At 43.6% G+C, this 17,226-nt stretch overlaps 1 protein-coding gene, 1 non-coding gene and 1 pseudogene across 4 annotated transcripts in view; all 3 read left to right on the top strand.

The window, feature by feature from the left end:
- The window catches only part of ABITRAM (actin binding transcription modulator), a 756,845-nt gene that overhangs the window by 344,791 nt on the left and 394,828 nt on the right, over positions 1 to 17,226 (top strand). The gene's annotated exons all lie outside the window — the stretch shown is intronic.
- LOC147722951 (small nucleolar RNA U3) lies at positions 6,992 to 7,209 on the top strand. Its single transcript, XR_015295448.1, has one exon. It is a non-coding gene; the product is annotated as a small nucleolar RNA U3 (small nucleolar RNA).
- Positions 12,471 to 16,681, top strand: LOC147722950 (large ribosomal subunit protein uL4 pseudogene; annotated as a pseudogene). The gene has a single exon (XR_015309894.1). The product of XR_015309894.1 is annotated as a large ribosomal subunit protein uL4 pseudogene (transcript).

Genomic DNA, 17,226 nt, shown 5'->3' with positions numbered 1-17,226 from the left:
TGGTGGGTGCTGTACTTAGTGGGCCAGTGCTGTGGTCCGCAATCAGTACAGCACCCTTAGGGCAGGTGCTGTGTTACCAGGATACTGCACTCAGATGTTCAACTCAAGGAGTACATACTGTTCTGGCTGAGCAGGCACTGTGCTCATTGCACAAGTACTGCCACCCCCACCCCAGTAGGCGCTGTACTCACTGAACAGTTGTTGCTCTGAGCAAACACTGCACTCAAATACGCGGGCACTGCATTTGTTGAACACACTCTGCACTGAACTCATCGAGCAAGTCTTTCACCCGCCATAGTTTTATTCACTGAGAATGTACAAACGCACGTGCATCAACCACAGAGCCACCCCTAATAAACTCAGTAACAAACAACGAAAAGCATACATTTGCAAATGAAAAGAATGCTGTGAGCTTTTTTTCAAGATGCGTGTTCTAATATTCATCGGCTATGTCAGAGACTGCATTACACACAACAAGGGCTGCGGGTACTGCGGAAAGAGGAGGGAGGGGTGGGGGGCAGACTCTGAGCTCCGAGAGAAACACGGGCCATGAGAGTGCGCTGGGATCCAGCCCTGGGCAAAACTGTGGCGAAATGAGGGAGAACACCGCCTAAAACATGATGGAGCCGGCCAGCACCTCTGGGACCCGAGTGCCGACCTGAGAGTGTGAGGCAGAAGTATACATGCTAATGCGTCCATGAGTGGCCATGTGCGCCGTTTGGTCACGGAGTTCACCACCGGCAGCTTCTGGACTTCCTCTGGTGGTGGTCGTCCAGAAATCGCGTCACAAAATCGGCGCCATTTTTGCAATTCGGGGGCGTGTTTTTAGCAGTTGAATGACTGATGACATCACGGCTTAAAAACTGCATGAAACACGCCCCTGAATCGCAAAAAGACGGGGCTTGAACAGAGTGAAGCCCCTCTCCTCCAATGGCTGGCCTCCGTTTAGGAAGTCAGCCAATGGAGAAGAGGGGCGGGTGCAAGCCCCATTGTAGCCAAAACATAAAATCTCGGACTCGGCCTACTGCTTACGCAGTGCAACGCAGGCCGAGACCTAAAAATCCAAGACCAATTCCCCCATCCTTCCAGGAATTGCTGTCCTATCCTTAGTACTGTCTGGTATTGACTATGGGAATTCCCTATACCTAGGCTTTCCATGACATATTACAAAAAGACTACAAGTCGTTCATAGCACAGCAGCGCGGCTGCTGCTCAATGTTCTAAAACACATCTTGGCCAAAAATGCCTTGGTCTTCCTTTACTGGCTCCCCGTTGAGCAACGGGTAAAGTTTAAGGCGTTATGCTTAGCACATAGAGAACAGGGCTCTGGGGTCATTCACTGCACAATTTTTGACTGTGCCCTGAACACTAAGGGCTCAGTGGGGTGGATCCTCCTTCATCCATCTAGTCTCAAAACTATGGAACTCAATGCCTATTGAGATCAGGACGGTAGAAAGTAAGACTATGTTCAGGAAACAGCTAAAAACAGGGCTCTTTCCCAACTAACATATGAACAATACAGATCTCTGCTCTGTGTAGGTGTTTAAATGTCTATTTATATATGATTAAAACAGTGACTAGTGTCTGTCTACTGCATCGCATTGTGATCCACAGATAGCATCTTAGGGATACACTACCATCTTGGAAAGGGCACATTGTAAGGCTTGTCCACGCCCCTTTCCTGAAACTCATGGAGTCCATTTAGCACATGACAAAGTCCACATTTGACAGCCTTTTTGCTAGCTCTTAATTCCGCAGTCCAGCCACCGTCATTGGTGTCTGGCGTGCCAGGCAGATGGTGGAACACCCCTCTGAGTCTGAGTGGCCAGGAGTGCAGAGGCACCAGCGCGGGCTAGGCAGTATGGAGGGGTCACCATGCACGGACTGCAGCGTTCAGCAACATACAGTTCTCCTGGACATGCATGAACCCCGGTAAGCTTTCAGTACAAGCACAGTTCTTGGTATAAATGTAATAGATGCGGGGGTTAGGGGGGAATAACATTGTTTGAGATTTGCAGGAGTTGCATCTTCAGTATATATTATGTTAAGCAGGAGAGTAAGAGCACACATTATCTACAGTGGTAACCATACACCCTTTGACAGTCTCCCCAGCCACTGCCTCCCACTCTCCACTCCATAGTTTTCATATTTCCTTCTCCTCCTGTGGCATTTTACCTGCCTGTACTCACTTTTTCTGTTTCTTCCTACTCCTATTCTTCCTTTCTCCTGTTAATGTTCCTTCCCATGGTCTGCTTTTACAAGTGAGCGAATATTGAAGACACCATAGCAGGACACCATACCCTACGCCCTTAAGTGTTTTTCCAAGACTTTAACAAAAATTATTAATACGTTTTATTTTTTTAAAAACTCATAGTAATTTAGGATTTACCAGAACTATGGTGCTCCCACCTCTTGTCTGGACCTGAAATTAGATATCAGATTTTTTCTATTTTGTCGTATCATCAAATATTTTCTTATTTTAAATTTTGGCATGCATCAAATCTGAGATTCAATAGATTTAACCTTTCAGAAATAAGTTGTTATAGATGAAATTCAGAAAGACAGCATAGCTCTGCAAATGAATGGATGCTTTATGAAGCCAAAGTTATGTAGAATTGACTATATACGTGACGGTTTGAGGACAGGATGGACCGTGTTCTGATGAGCTGCACCTCAACCAAGCACTGACTCGCGTATTGAGAAAAATATGAGGCTGGTAGACTGGTATATTAAGAGAAATAAAACTGTCTATTATTGATGACCGGTTTCTACCGCTGAATAATGTGGCATCAGCAAATAGTGCTTTTCTGACTTTCAAATATGCATATATAACTTACTGTAGACCACTGGCAAATGTATTAACTGTACGCAACTTAGTGCAGCAAACAAAGTTGCTGTGGGCGAAAGGAAGAGAGCCGAACAGTGTCATATCTACTAACATATGGCCCACTTTTTCTCTCGCTCTCCCTTTGCTAGTGCACTTTAGTCTGCCATGTGCCAAGATGCACACCCTTGCATGATAATGCCAGGGTTAGTGTGTACTGGTAAGCACAGCGTACTTGGGTACTCCTACGCAACTTCCATGGATATTGAAGCTTTCCCAGATTTACCTCTAATGGTAGACCAGGGAATGTGCCAAAATGCTTGTACGCCTTCTAAGGGAGGCATAACAATATTTCTGCTTGTTGCTTCCTCTTTCAATGTGTGCAGCATTCTACAGCACACATAGATAGAGAAAAATGCCCCAGGGGATTGTTTTTGTGCAGGAAAGTGCACCCTCCTGCACATAAACAATCCTGCATGTAACAAAGGCACCCTTGCACCATGGTGCAAGGGTGCATGCCTCGGCGCTAGGCAGCCTAATGAGGGCCAGCGCTGAGAAAAGACAGGAATATTCCATATTGTGATAAATATGGCACATTACTGCCCTTCCTCTGTAACACAACGCAGCAAGGTGACTTTCTGCGCTGTGTCACTTTTTCCATACATTTGTGCCTAATTCTATATTGCTTGAATAAGGAAGATTCTTGGGAACGAGAGCCTACTGCTATTGTTTAGTGCTGTGTTCAAGAAGTCAGCCTCTGTCTCTGTTGTTATAGGATTGTATAGATCCAACTTACGGATGAGGAACTTGGCCCAGTTATGTAGTGGAGCACTGTTCAGAAGGCCTTGAGGATGTAAAAGATATTCCCAGGAACATTCAATAATCAGAATAGTGGTCACAGGAGTAAATGCAATTTTAAGAGATGATTTATACAATCAGTAATAATGTGGTGAGTGCATTCAGGTTCTCGGCAGCAGAGGTGGGTGTGTCTGTTAAGAGGGAATAGTCAGAAATCTAGGGGCCCATTTATGAGCCGGTTTGTATCGCTCTTGCACCACACACGAGCGACGCAAACTTTAAATGTGATTTATGAAGCCACGCATGACCTCAGTGGCTCCTTGAATCTGGAGTAAGGCAATGCAGGTCAAATCTCTGCGTTGCCTTACTTTGCTTTGGGAAGGCGTTACAGGGTTGTTGTGTGGGTGTTCCCATGCAACTCCCATTGTTTTTGCCACATTTCTGTTGGTCTTCTAAGGGCACTACAAAGGCTCCATACTAACATGTGTATTAGGATTAAAGTGGGGGACAGCTCCCTGCTGTCCAAGATTATGTGACCAACTGAAGGATTGAAACAGGTCTGTATACTGCCTGTATCAAAACATTACCTGCCTTTGAGAATAAAGGAATGCAGAGAACTTTGCAGACTTTGTGGACAAGCATTAGAGGCCATCATTCATGTGCTGTGTCTTTTCAAAGCATCCGTGGAAGTGTGCTGGAAACTCCTACACAAAGACTTCATCAAGAGAGGGTTAAGATCATATGGAGAGGCAGTTGTTGCGTGTTTCAACCCTACGGACGACTTAAGACTGAACTGTGCACTGGCATAATTTCTCAGGATAGTGAAAAAAAGGGTATTGGCCGTAGAAGGCAAAGAAACAGACCTGGCGAGCAGGCTGAGGTTCATCTATCTGGCCCTACTGACATAATTTAAGGAGAGAGGGGCATTACAATGCTTAGGCACATTTGCACTTTGATTTTGCAATCTCTAAATGGCTGAACACTAATTAGGATTCCAATAGAGTATACTACACAGAAACAAAAGCTCCCCTTGTGGGCGCTTTAAATTAACCTCCTCCACACAGAATGGCTCAGTCACAGGTAAAGAGTTCTAGTATCTTTTTACCATCACTTTAAAGACCTAATTTTCATTGTCCTAGTAGCCACTCACCCCCATCAGGTTCTGTACTTAGGTTTTAGGTGAACTGTCAGGAAGCCATGTTTAAAAACTTGATAGTTTTATTTAGATTTTACTCTGTGTAGAGATTTGGGCTAAGTAGTTTATTTTACTATAGTTTAATTTGTTATCTGGAGATTTTGTCACAGTTTTATTAATGAATGTTTTTTTTTAACTCACTAATGGGTAAATGACAGATTGCAGAAGCCGTAACATTGTATTTGATGTATTTTACTGTATTGAGGGACATTAGTATTGCAATGGTTTTAATGACTATGCAAATAAACTAAAATTTGAAATGTGTGTCTCTCTTCTTTGTCTCTTCTCCATTGCTCATACCCCCTCTCAGTATGTCTCTGGAAGATTTTTTGTCTTTCTTTAAATCTCTGCGGTACTTGACTAGAACACTGACTGCAAAATCGTGGGGTCAAAATATTGAGGCCATAATATCAAGGACCAAATTATTGTGAAGTAAAGTGTATATATAGGTAAGTATTGATTTATTATACCTTACTTGACATCTTCAAGTTATGTGGATGTGGTGTCAAGAACATCAAATCTATACTTCCCTACATGCACTTACCTTCACAATATTTCAGTCTTCAATATTTAGGCCTCTATACCCTGAACCTACAATATTTTCCTCCTCAATATTATGATAAACAACCATCTCTGCAGCATATCGGTTTCCTCTCTTTTGTTAGTGTCTAAGCAGCATTTCTCATATAGCCAGGGCCAGACTGGGAACGCAAACTGGCCCCAGCAATTGAATCAGGCCGGGGGGCAGGGGGGAGATGGTGGTAAATTAAGTTACTTTTGTTACAGGGGGCCGATATCGCAGCTATGCTGAAAAACCAGCCACTGGTAAGAAAAACGTCCCCCCAGGGGCCTAACCCGGATCTCACCCTGCTGACCACCAGAGACATACCCGGTGGCCGCTACGGCCAGTCCGGCCCGCATATATCTCTTCAATAGCCTTACAACATTTCCCACACTATTTTGAGTATCTCTGTAGCAGAGCTCATGCCTGTGCCAACCCCCTCTAGCATTTATCATACTATACTCTTCAGTAACTAAGGAGCACTTCATCAGGATACTGCATCTCTGAATCAGGATACTGCATCTCTGCAGTATCTTTGCATTAAATCTTGTGTCATTCTCCTCAGGATGTTTGTAGCAGTTCTCGGTAGCAGACGCCATGTTACTCTCAGTCTCAGTAGTATGTCTTGTCTCACTCATCAGTGCCTGTGGAATTTCACAACCACCTCTGGTGTCTCCGCATATTTTATGTTGTTTCAAAGTGCAGTTCACATGCTCTTCATTAAATCTACACAATGTTACATATCCTTTACCAGTTTCTCTGTAGCGTTTTACATCTCACTCTACAGAACCTCTCCTGCTAAGCTTAGGTCCTTCCCAGTAGTTAAAATGAGTGCAAATAGCACTTTGCCTCTGAACATTAAATCGCTTTCAGATAGGAAGTGGAACATCTCAAAGATATTTTAGGATGAAACTTCCAGAAACATCCCTGTCTTGGCTCGAGCTCCAAATCAAGGCTGTGAACAAGAATAGTTCCTAGACCTCCTACAGTTTTGGCACAGTGTGATGTGAAATCAGAGCTCGGGTGCGGCTTTGCTTCGACAGAGTAAGTGCTCTGGTGATTCAGTCTGATCTGTAGTAAAACACACACTTCGCGCAGTCTGACTGTGCATAGCCATCTTGAAACGGTAATAATGCTCATTTAGTGCAGGGCAGAAAACTGTGAAAGTAACCTAGATTGTCTTTGCTGTGAGTTTACCAACTGGTTCTCTTAATTTTTCAATAAGTAAAAATGTGATTGTTGCTGTGAGCCAAAGCACGAAACAAAACGATGGCTACGCTCTGTTTACCTGTTTGAACTTTAGCTTTCACACTGTAGTCCTCTGTCTGTTTCGGGAGCAGCGAGCAGGGAATCCGTGTGTCCCGAAAAGGCAGGCGAAATGTGATTCGTTGCTGATTTCGATTATGCAGATTTTTAAAGCAGTGAGTTGCCGAGAATCTACTTACAATGCTTTATTGGGAAGAACGCGTCTGCCTGTGCATCTTTAAATTGGTATTTTGTGGTGTTACACAGCCATGTGTTTTTATTGGAGGTCAGATGCCGAACCTTTTCTTACTGTACGTAAGAAGGGTTTTTACTTTTTCTGCCCGTTTGAGCTGCAGTCCGTTGTGTTAAGACTATACTTTCAGGGATCATTTCTATAGTTTTTAACTGAGGAAATGTGTTCGAAAGTGTCTGGTCTTCGCTAACCACGATGAAGAGTGTTAGTGTTTCCTTCTGAGCGCGAAGCGAGCGGACAGTGTTGCATTCATGCAGCTGCTGTTTGCTATTGATGACCGTTCCTCTCTCCCTTACAGGAGAGCTGGAGGAAGGAAGCACAAACTGAGGGGTTAGATCCTTACTGTAGTATAAGTAAGATGACAATATTCAATCTATTTTGTATTCCCTTCTACTGCTGTTGCCAGCGTATAATAGCGGAGCGGTTACATATATGCATGTGGGTTGAAAACGTTCGAGTCTCCTCTTTAATTTGGTACATTTGACTTTGAAAAGTTCTAAGAGCACTCTTCAAATGGACCCTGGACAGATTTATCAAACCTTCCTCGCAATGCAGCTGCACAATTTGCCGCGCTGCCATGCCTGAAAGGCGAAAGCGTACAATGTTGACGCCGTCCGTCCCAGGTTTATTACTCTCCGTAAATCTAGGAATGCGTAAAAAAGCATGGGTGGGCGGATGGATGGAAACACCCACTCTCCACCCATTTAACACATTCTCGGCGCAGAGTAACGCAAACCAGCGAGTTGCTGCTGCCCTGCGGTTTTCCCTTGCGTGAAGTGCTCATAACACTGCAGAGACCCTGTTAAGTGCTAAGAGCCGTCGCGCTGACTGGCACCTCGTTGCTGCCACATTTGTTTGTGTTCAGAAAAGAACAGGCCACTGACAGTGCCCCAACCCTAGGAGCCTTTAAGAGCCACCATTTTATATTGTTATTTTCTCTACTTGTCACTACACTTCAGTTGCCCGTCTCAAGTCATGTGCCTGTTGAACCCCAGTCCTTGTTGCACCTGGTGGTAGCTGGTACCTGGGTGTATTTTATGTGCAAGTATCTAGCGGTATAGATTAGACTTCCAAGCGCTGTGGAGAATCTGATTCGGGCATTTGTCTCAGCGCAGTGACGTCAGATGAGGGGTTTGCTCTCATGCTTTGCGTTCAAACCCCATGCCACATGTTTCAGAACAGAAGTCCCTGCTGCCTCACCCCGTGGGATGCCAAGCAACTTTACACATATGTACAGCCAGCTTCTGGCAGCGTTATTTGTCTCGGAGGACGAGGCACATGTATATCATGTGAAGCCTCTAATCAGTTATACTACCAGTGCAATTATATAATGCCTTGTTTAGGAGCCTCGTTTCACGACATCCAATCTATCAGAGGGCTTGGAGGCTTCTTTAGGGCTACAAAGCACAGCATAAATTATAACTCTGGAGTACCAATTTATTGAACAATCAAGAAAGAGCTTTAGACCTACCAATAGGTATGAAAAGTACTGCATGAATGCCCATACAATACAGCCCTCCCAATTCTATTGCTAAGATTTTGAATTCCAGGAGAGCGGGGGTGGCGGTGGGGGATGTGAAGTCTGGGGGGTCATGGAAGAGGGTGTTATCACCATCCAGCTGGGGAAACGGGTTTGCGTCTCGACAGGGACGTACAACAGCCTGTGATTCTGGGCAAATCACTTGGGGGCAGATTTACAAGCCCCTTGAGACACTTTTGCGTCACTTTTCCCACGTTAAAAATGACGCGAAGGTGGCACAAGGGCCTTGTAAATAAGCCCCATAATCTCCCTGTGCCTAACAAAAAGAATGTGTCTAACACAACTGGTGCTCAGGTAAAGGTTGCGCTATATAAAAACAGAAAAAAAGGTCTGTTGAGTACCCTTCTTATTTGGGGAAAAAACACCTTGGTAACCTCCTAGCTCTTGATTGAATTAGAAGGTCAACACCGAAGTTCTAATCAAAGCCCCAGATTGCCCCTGACATCAGGGATGAGAGCTTTTGCACAGAAGCTACGGTCACACGTTGCAGCGATTTGGCAACGTTTAACAAACAAAATCTTAGAAATATACTGTTCCCTACAAAGTACAACAAGCATTTGCAATACAATAGATCTCGCATTTACGCAACAGGTAAAGTTTAAGGTGTTATGCTTAGCACATAGAGAACTTCATACAAAAGGACCCTCACTGCTGAGGGCCCTGTTAACACCCTATACCCTTAACAGGGCTCTGGGGTCATTCACTGAACAATTTTTGACTGTTCCCCTGAACACTAAGGGCTCAGTGGGGTGGATCCTCCTTCACCCATCTAGTCTCAAAACTATGGAACTCAATGCCTATTGAGATCAGGACGGTAGAAAGTAAGACTATGTTCAGGAAACAGCCAAAAACATGGCTCTTTCCCAACTAACATATGAACAAGACAGATCTCGGCTCTGTGTAGGTTTTTAAATGTCTATTTATATATGATTAAAACAGTGACTAGTGTCTGTCTATTGCATCGCATTGTGATCCTCAGATAGCATCTTAGGGATACACTACCATCTTGGAAAGGGCACATTGTAAGGCTTGTCCACGCCCCTTTCCTGAAACTCATGGAGTCCATTTAGCACATGACGAAGTCCACATTTGACAGCCTTTGCCTAGCTCTTAATTCCGCAGTCCAGCCACCGTCATTGGTGTCTGGCGTGCCAGGCAGATGGTGGAACACCCCTCTGAGTCTGAGTGACCAGAAGTGCTGAGGCACCAGCGCGGACTAGGCAGTATGGAGGGGTCACCATGCACGGACTGCAGCGTTCAGCAACATACAGTTCTCCTGGACATGCATGAACCCCGGTAAGCTTTCAGTACTAGCACAGTTCTTGGTATAAATGTAATAGATGCGGGGGTTAGGGGGGAATAACATTGTTTATGAGATTTGCAGGAGTTGCATCTTCAGTATATATTATGTTAAGCAGGAGAGTAAGAGCACACATTATCTACAGTGGTAACCATACACCCTTTGACAGTCTCCCCAGCCACGGCCTCCCACTCTCCACTCCATAGTTTTCATATTTCCTTCTCCTCCTGTGGCATTTTGCCTGCCTGTACTCACTTTTTCTGTTTCTTCCTACTCCTATTCTTCCTTTCTCCTGTTAATGTTCCTTCCCATGGTCTGCTTGTACAAGTGAGCGAATATTTAAGACACCATAGCAGGACACCATACCCTACGCCCTTAAGTGTTTTTCCAAGACTTTAACAAAAATTATTAATACTTTTTATTAAAAAAAACTCATAGTAATTTAGGATTTACCAGAACTATGGTGCTCCCACCTCTTGTCTGGACCTGAAATTAGATATGAGATTATTTCTATTTTGTCGTATCATCAAATATTTTCTTATTTTAAATTTTGGCATGCATCAAATCTGAGATTCAATAGATTTAACCTTTCAGAAATAAGTTGTTATAGATGAAATTCAGAAAGAAGGCATAGCTCTGCAAATGAATGGATGCTTTATGAAGCCAAAGTTATGTAGAATTGACTATATACGTGACGGTTTGAGGACAGGATGGATCGTGTTCTGATGAGCTGCACCTCAACCAAGCACTGACTCGCGTATTGAGAAAAATATGAGGCTGGTAGACTGGTATATTAAGAGAAATAAAACTGTCTATTATTGATGACCGGTTTCTACCGCTGAATAATGTGGCATCAGCAAATAGTGCTTTTCTGACTTTCAAATGTGCATATAAAACTTACTGTAGACTACTGGCAAATGTATTAACTGTACGCAACTTAGTGCACCAAACAAAGTTGCTGTGGGCGAAAGGAAGGGAGCCGAACAGTGTCATATCTACTAACATATGGCCCTCTTTTTCTCTCTCTCCCTTTGCTAGTGCACTTTAGTCTGCCATGTGCCAAGATGCACACCCTTGCATGATAATGCAGGGTTAGTGTGTACTGGTAAGCACAGCGTACTTGGGTACTCCTACGCAACTTCCATGGATATTGAAGCTTTCCCAGATTTACCTCTAATGGTAGACCAAGGAAAGTGCCAAAAATGCTTGTACGCCTTCCAAGGGAGGCATAACAATATTTCTGCTCGTTGCTTCCTCTTTCAATGTGTGCAGCATTCTACAGCACACATAGATAGAGGAAAATGCCTCGGGGGATTATTTTTGTGCAGGAAAGTGCCCCCTCCTGCACATAAACAATCCTGCATGTAACAAAGGCACCCTTGCACCATGGTGCAAGGGTGCATGCGTTGGCGCTAGGCAACCTAAAGTGGGCCAGCGCTGAGAAAAGTCAGGAATATTCCATATTGTGATAAATATGGCACATTCCTGCCCTTCCTCTGTAACACAACGCAGCAAGGTGACTTTCTGCGCTGTCACTTTTTCTATAAATTTGTGCCTAATTCTATATTGCTTGAAAAAGGAAGATTCTTGGGAACGAGAGCCTACTGCTATTGTTTAGTGCTGTATTCAAGAAGTCAGCCTCTGTCTCAGTTGTTATAGGATTGTATAGATCCAATTTATGGATGAGGAACTTGGCCCAGTTATGTAGTGGAGCACTGTTCAGAAGGTCTTGAGGATGTAAAAGATATTCCCAGGAACATTCAATAATCAGAATAGTGGTCTCAGGAGTAAATGCAATTTTAAGAGATGAATTATACAATCAGTAATAATGTGGTGAGTGCATTCAGGTTCTCGGCAGCAGAGGTGGTTGTGTCTGTTAAGAGGGAATAGTCAGAAATCTAGGGGCCCATTTATGATCCGGTTTGTATCGCTCTTGCACCACACACGAGCAACGCAAACTTTAAATGTGATTTATGAAGCCACGCATGACCTCAGTGGCTCCTTAAATCTGGAGTAAGGCAACGCAGGTCAAATCTCTGCGTTGCCTTACTCTGCCCTGGGAAGGCGTTACAGGGTTGTTATGTGGGTGTTCTCATGCAACTCCCATTGTTTTTGCCACATTTCTGTTGGTGTTCTAAGGGCACTACAAAGGCTGCATACTAACATGTGTATTAGGATTAAAGTGGGGGACAGCTCCCTGCTGTCCAAGATTATACGAACAACTGAAGGATTAAGAGGTCTGTATACTGCCTGTATCAAAACATTACCTGCCTTTGAGAATAAAGGAATGCAGGGAACTTTGCAGACTTTGTGGACAAGCATTAGAGGGCATCATTCATGTGCTGTGTCTTTTCAAAGCATCAGTGGAAGTGTGCTGGAAACTCCTACACAAAGACTTCATCAAGAGAGGGTTAATATCATATGGAGAGGCAGTTGTTGCGTGTTTCAACCCTACGGACGACTTAAGACTGAACTGTGCACTGGCATAATTTCTCAGGATAGTGAAGAAAAGGGTATTGGCCGTAGAACGCAAAGAAACAGACCTGGCGAGCAGGGTGCGGTTCATCTATGGGGCCCTACTGACATAATTTAAGGAGGGAGGGGCATTACAATGCTTAGGCACATTTGCACTTTGATTTTGCAATCTCTAAATGGCTGAACACTAGTTAGGATTCCAATAGAGTATACTACACAGAAACAAAAGCTCCCCTTGTGGGCGCTTTAAATTAACCTCCTCCGCACAGAATGGCTCAGTCACAGGTAGAGAGTTCTAGTATCTTTTTACCATCTCTTTAAAGATTTAATTTTCATAGTCCTAGTAGCCACTCGCCCCATCAGTCTCTGTACTTAGGTTTTAGGTGAACTGTCAGGAAGCCATGTTTAAAAACTTGATAGATTTATTTAGATTTTCCTCTGTGTAGAGATTCTACTCTGTGTAGAGATTTGGGCTAGTAGTTTATTTTACTATAGTTTAATTTGTTATCTGGAGATTTAGTCACAGTTTTATTAATGAATGTTTTTTTTAACTCACTAATGGGTAAATGACAGCAGCATTTCTCATATATCCAGGGCCAGACTGGGAACGCAAACTGGCCCCAGCAATTGAATCTGGCCGGGGGGCAGGGGGGAGATGGTGGTAAATTAAGTTACTTTTGTTACAGGGGTCTGATATCGCAGCTATGCTGCAAAACCAGCCATTGGTAAGAAAAACGTCCCCCCAGGGGTCTAAAACCGGATCTCACCCTGCCGACCACCAGAGACATACCCGGTGGCCGCTACGGACAGTCCGGCCCGCATATATCTCTTCAATAGCCTTACAACATTTCCCACTCTATTTTGAGTATCTCTGTAGCAAAGCTCATGCCTGTGCCAACCCCCTCTAGCATTTATCACCTCTACTCTTCAGTAACTAAGGAGCACTTCATCGGGATACTGCATCTCTGAATCAGGATACTGTATCTCTGCTGTATGTTTGCATTAAATCTTGTGTCATTCTCCTCAGGATGTTTGTAGCAGTTCTCAGTAGCAGACGCCATGTTACTCTCAGTCTCAGTAGTATGTCTTGTCTCACTCATCAGTGCCTGTGGAATTTCACAACCACCTCTGGTGTCTCCGCATATTTTATGTTGTTTCAAACTGCAGTTCACATGCTCTTCATTAAATCTACACAATGTTACAAATATGTAGTAACTTAGTCCACGTAGATTGTAATGTTTCAAGAGGATTTATTAAGATAAGTTACAGCATTGAAGTATAGATGTAATCAGCCCCACCAGGAGCAGCCAGCAAGGCTGTCGGCCCTTCTCCAACTGTCTGCTTCATGCACCAACATTCTAAATGAGATCAACATTGTAGTGTTCTACAGATGGAGGAGTGCAAAGCATGTAAAACATTAACTAAGATATTACATATCCTCTTCTCTTCCAAATGAAAACAAAGATATTACATATCCTCTTCTCTTCCAAATGAAAACAAAAGAGATAACAAAAATGAATTCAGGTGTATTAGCTAGAAGGGAGAAGAGTGCAAGAAAGAAACGATAAGAGAAAGAAACAGAATAAAAGAAAGAAATAGATAAACATATCCTCTTTTCTGATAATTATGAGAAAGAAACAAAGCGAAGAAAAAGAAATAAGAAAGAAACCATCAATGATTACCCTCTACACACCACTGGCCAGGAAAGCATGCGAGTGAGCAATCCACATCAGGAGAAAAGAAGGTGACCGAGAAAGAGAAATGCAACGTAAAACTCCTTCTCCATACATTTTAAACATTTGAGTAATGAATAAAGATAAAAAGTACTGGGCTACAGTGTACTGAAAGTTAAAGAAATAAAGAAACGCCCAGTCTTAAATGGACCACTGTAAAAAACAACACACAATATGATTGTGCAGAGGTATTAAGAAAGAATCAAACTATTGTGCACAGTCGAAATAAAACATATAATCCAACTAGACACCTTAAGTAAGGTTACAACGTGCACTGTAGTGAAAGGAAAAATAAAATGACATCTGTAATGTCAAGTCCGAGTGAGGACGTACCTCGACCAGAGGAACCATGAAAAGCATGGAACTTACACCCACTAAAACAGAAACATGGGACTAATACCCATAAGAACGATGTAGATGGGACTGACACCCACTACAGAAACATGGGACTTGGACCCATAACACTAAGTAGATGGGACTGACACCCACTACAGAAACATGGGACTTGGACCCATAACACGAGGTAGATGGGACTGACACCCACTACAGAAACAAGGGACTTGTACCCATAACAAAGAGGTAGATGGGACTCAAACCCACTACTGAAACATGAGACCTGTACCCAAAGACAAGGAGAGAAAAAAAAAAAGAATCTTGTGAAAAGGTAAAAACAATCCATGTTGTGAACAAAGACATCATGACACCCTATGTAGGGTAGAATAAAAACAATGTGTAGGTACGCTGGAGGTCACAGTATAAGCACAAGAGAATAGGAGAAAACCAACGAAAAACTTCAAAGGTTAAAAGACATTGTGCTCATTAACATAAATGAATACTTAACAGTGACGTACTGAATGTCAACCTCACAAATACAGATTTGCCAGCAATTAAATCGAAGTACAAAACAAACATGCAAAAAAAAAATTACATTCAATTTCAAACAAGACACTAGATGGCAGTATAATACAAGGCAGAGAATATACCAAATCGCAGCTGCATACAACAGAACGTCCATATATAATTCAACAATACCCAGAAGCCTTAAACTAAAACACAGAATAACATCTCCAAAGAGAAAGGACCCCCTGCCATGATAATTAACTCCTCTGAGATATGTCAATATGACTTTCACAGACATCGCAGAACTAAAGCAGTACCTCCCGTGATTAAACAACATTTCCGGAAGGAAGTGGAAACATCTTCATTTGACGTAGCAGTCAAGTCAGGAAAATAAACTTCGGTGGTGCCAGGACGCACTAGCTGCGAATGCCAGAATATTGAAAATATTTGGTCACAGGCACGTGGCGCAAAGGCGGGTGGCTCACGGCACTTCCTCACACCAACAGCATCGGAGAATCCTCACTGAAGAAACTGGAACTGGCACTTGAGCGTTGAGGGCGACCGGTGGGTGGTCACTGGTGGGGCTGATGTGCCAGATGAAGAGATGGAGTGGCCGCCATCGAGGCAGTAGCGTGTAGCTGGCGTGCCGAGGGTACCGGGGTAGAAAATGGCCTGCGCCCGTCCCTTGATATCTGTGTACTCCGAAAAGGGGGAGGTATCAGGAAAAAATGTCACCTTGCCTGCTGTGTTCAAGGCTCCTATTCGCCCAGATATTGTGAACTTTGTTCACACTAACTTATGGAAGAACAATAGACAACCCTATGCTGTCAGTGAATTAGCAGGGCATCAAACTAGTGCTGAATCATGGGGTACAGGCCGTGCTGTTGCTCGTATACCTCGTGTACGTGGCGGTGGTACGCACAGGTCTGGCCAGGGTGCCTTCGGCAACATGTGTCGTGGAGGTCGCATGTTTGCCCCTACCAAAACATGGAGACGATGGCATCGTAGAGTGAATATTACACAGAAACGTTATGCAATCTGCTCAGCGTTGGCTGCTTCAGCTCTCCCTGCCCTGGTAATGTCAAAGGGCCACAGAATCGAAGAGGTTCCAGAGGTCCCTTTGGTGGTTGAAGACAAAATTGAAGGCTACAAAAAGACTAAGGAAGCCGTACTGCTTCGCAAGAAGTTGAAAGCTTGGAATGACATCAAGAAGGTTTATGCATCCCAACGTATGCGTGCTGGGAAGGGAAAGATGAGAAACCGCCGTCGCATTCACCGTAGAGGCCCCTGTATCATTTACAGCGAGGACAACGGCATTATCAAGGCTTTCAGAAATATTCCAGGCATTACTCTGCTTAACGTTAACAAGCTGAATCTTCTTAGACTAGCTCCTGGTGGGCACGTTGGGCGTTTCTGCATTTGGACAGAGAGCGCCTTCCGCAAGCTGGATGAATTGTATGGCACGTGGCGTAAACCTGCAACGCTTAAGTCCAGCTACAACCTACCAATGCACAAGATGACTAATACAGATCTTAGCAGGATCCTGAAAAGCCAAGAGATCCAAAAGGCTTTGCGTGCACCCAACAAAAAGATCAAACGCAGAGTTCTTAAGAAGAATCCTCTTAAGAATTTGAGAATGATGGTAAAACTGAACCCGTATGCAAAGACTGTACGCCGCAATTCAATCCTGCGTCATCTTCCCAAACCAACACCAGACACAACTGAGAAGCCTGAAGTTGTCAAAGTACCCAAGGAAGACAAAAAACCCAAGGAAGCCAAAAAGTCCACGGATCCCAAGAAGAAAGTCAAGGGGAAACCCTCCAAATGAGCCCGAGACAGTGTTTCTAAACAATGGTTCAAACTGGCTGTAAAACAGGTCTAGCCATAATAAAGTGCTTAAACTTCAAAAAAAAAAAAAAAAGAAGAGATGGAGTAGTTGAAATTTCAAAACTTGCAGAGGTTGTGAGTAGGAACTCAGGATGTCCACAGCGGTCCTCAGAGGAAGCAGAGGCAGGTTCTTTGGTTAAAAATCGTCGCCATAAAATATGTAGTAACTTAGTCCACGTAGATTGTAATGTTTCAAGAGGATTTATTAAGATAAGTTACAGCATTGAAGTATAGATGTAATCAGCCCCACCAGGAGCAGCCAGCAAGGCTGTCAGCCCTTCTCCAACTGTCTGCTTCATGCACCAACATTCTAAATGAGATCAACATTGTAGTGTTCTACAGATGGAGGAGTGCAAAGCATGTAAAACATTAACTAAGATATTACAATATCCCTTACCAGTTTCTCTGTAGCGTTTTACATCTCCCTCTACAGAACCTCTCCTGCTAAGCTTAGGTCCTTCCCAGTAGTTAAAATGAGTGCAAATAGCACTTTGCCTCTGAACATTAAATCGCTTTCAGATAGGAAGTGGAACATCTCAAAGATATTTTAGGATGAAACTTCCAGAAACATCCC

This window comes from Lissotriton vulgaris, chromosome 4_1 (genome assembly GCF_964263255.1).
Source record: "Lissotriton vulgaris chromosome 4_1, aLisVul1.2, whole genome shotgun sequence".
In the NCBI taxonomy this organism is placed as follows: Eukaryota; Metazoa; Chordata; class Amphibia; order Caudata; family Salamandridae; genus Lissotriton; species Lissotriton vulgaris.
Note: the sequence above shows the minus strand (reverse complement) of the source record. Positions and strands in the feature narration are given on the sequence as shown.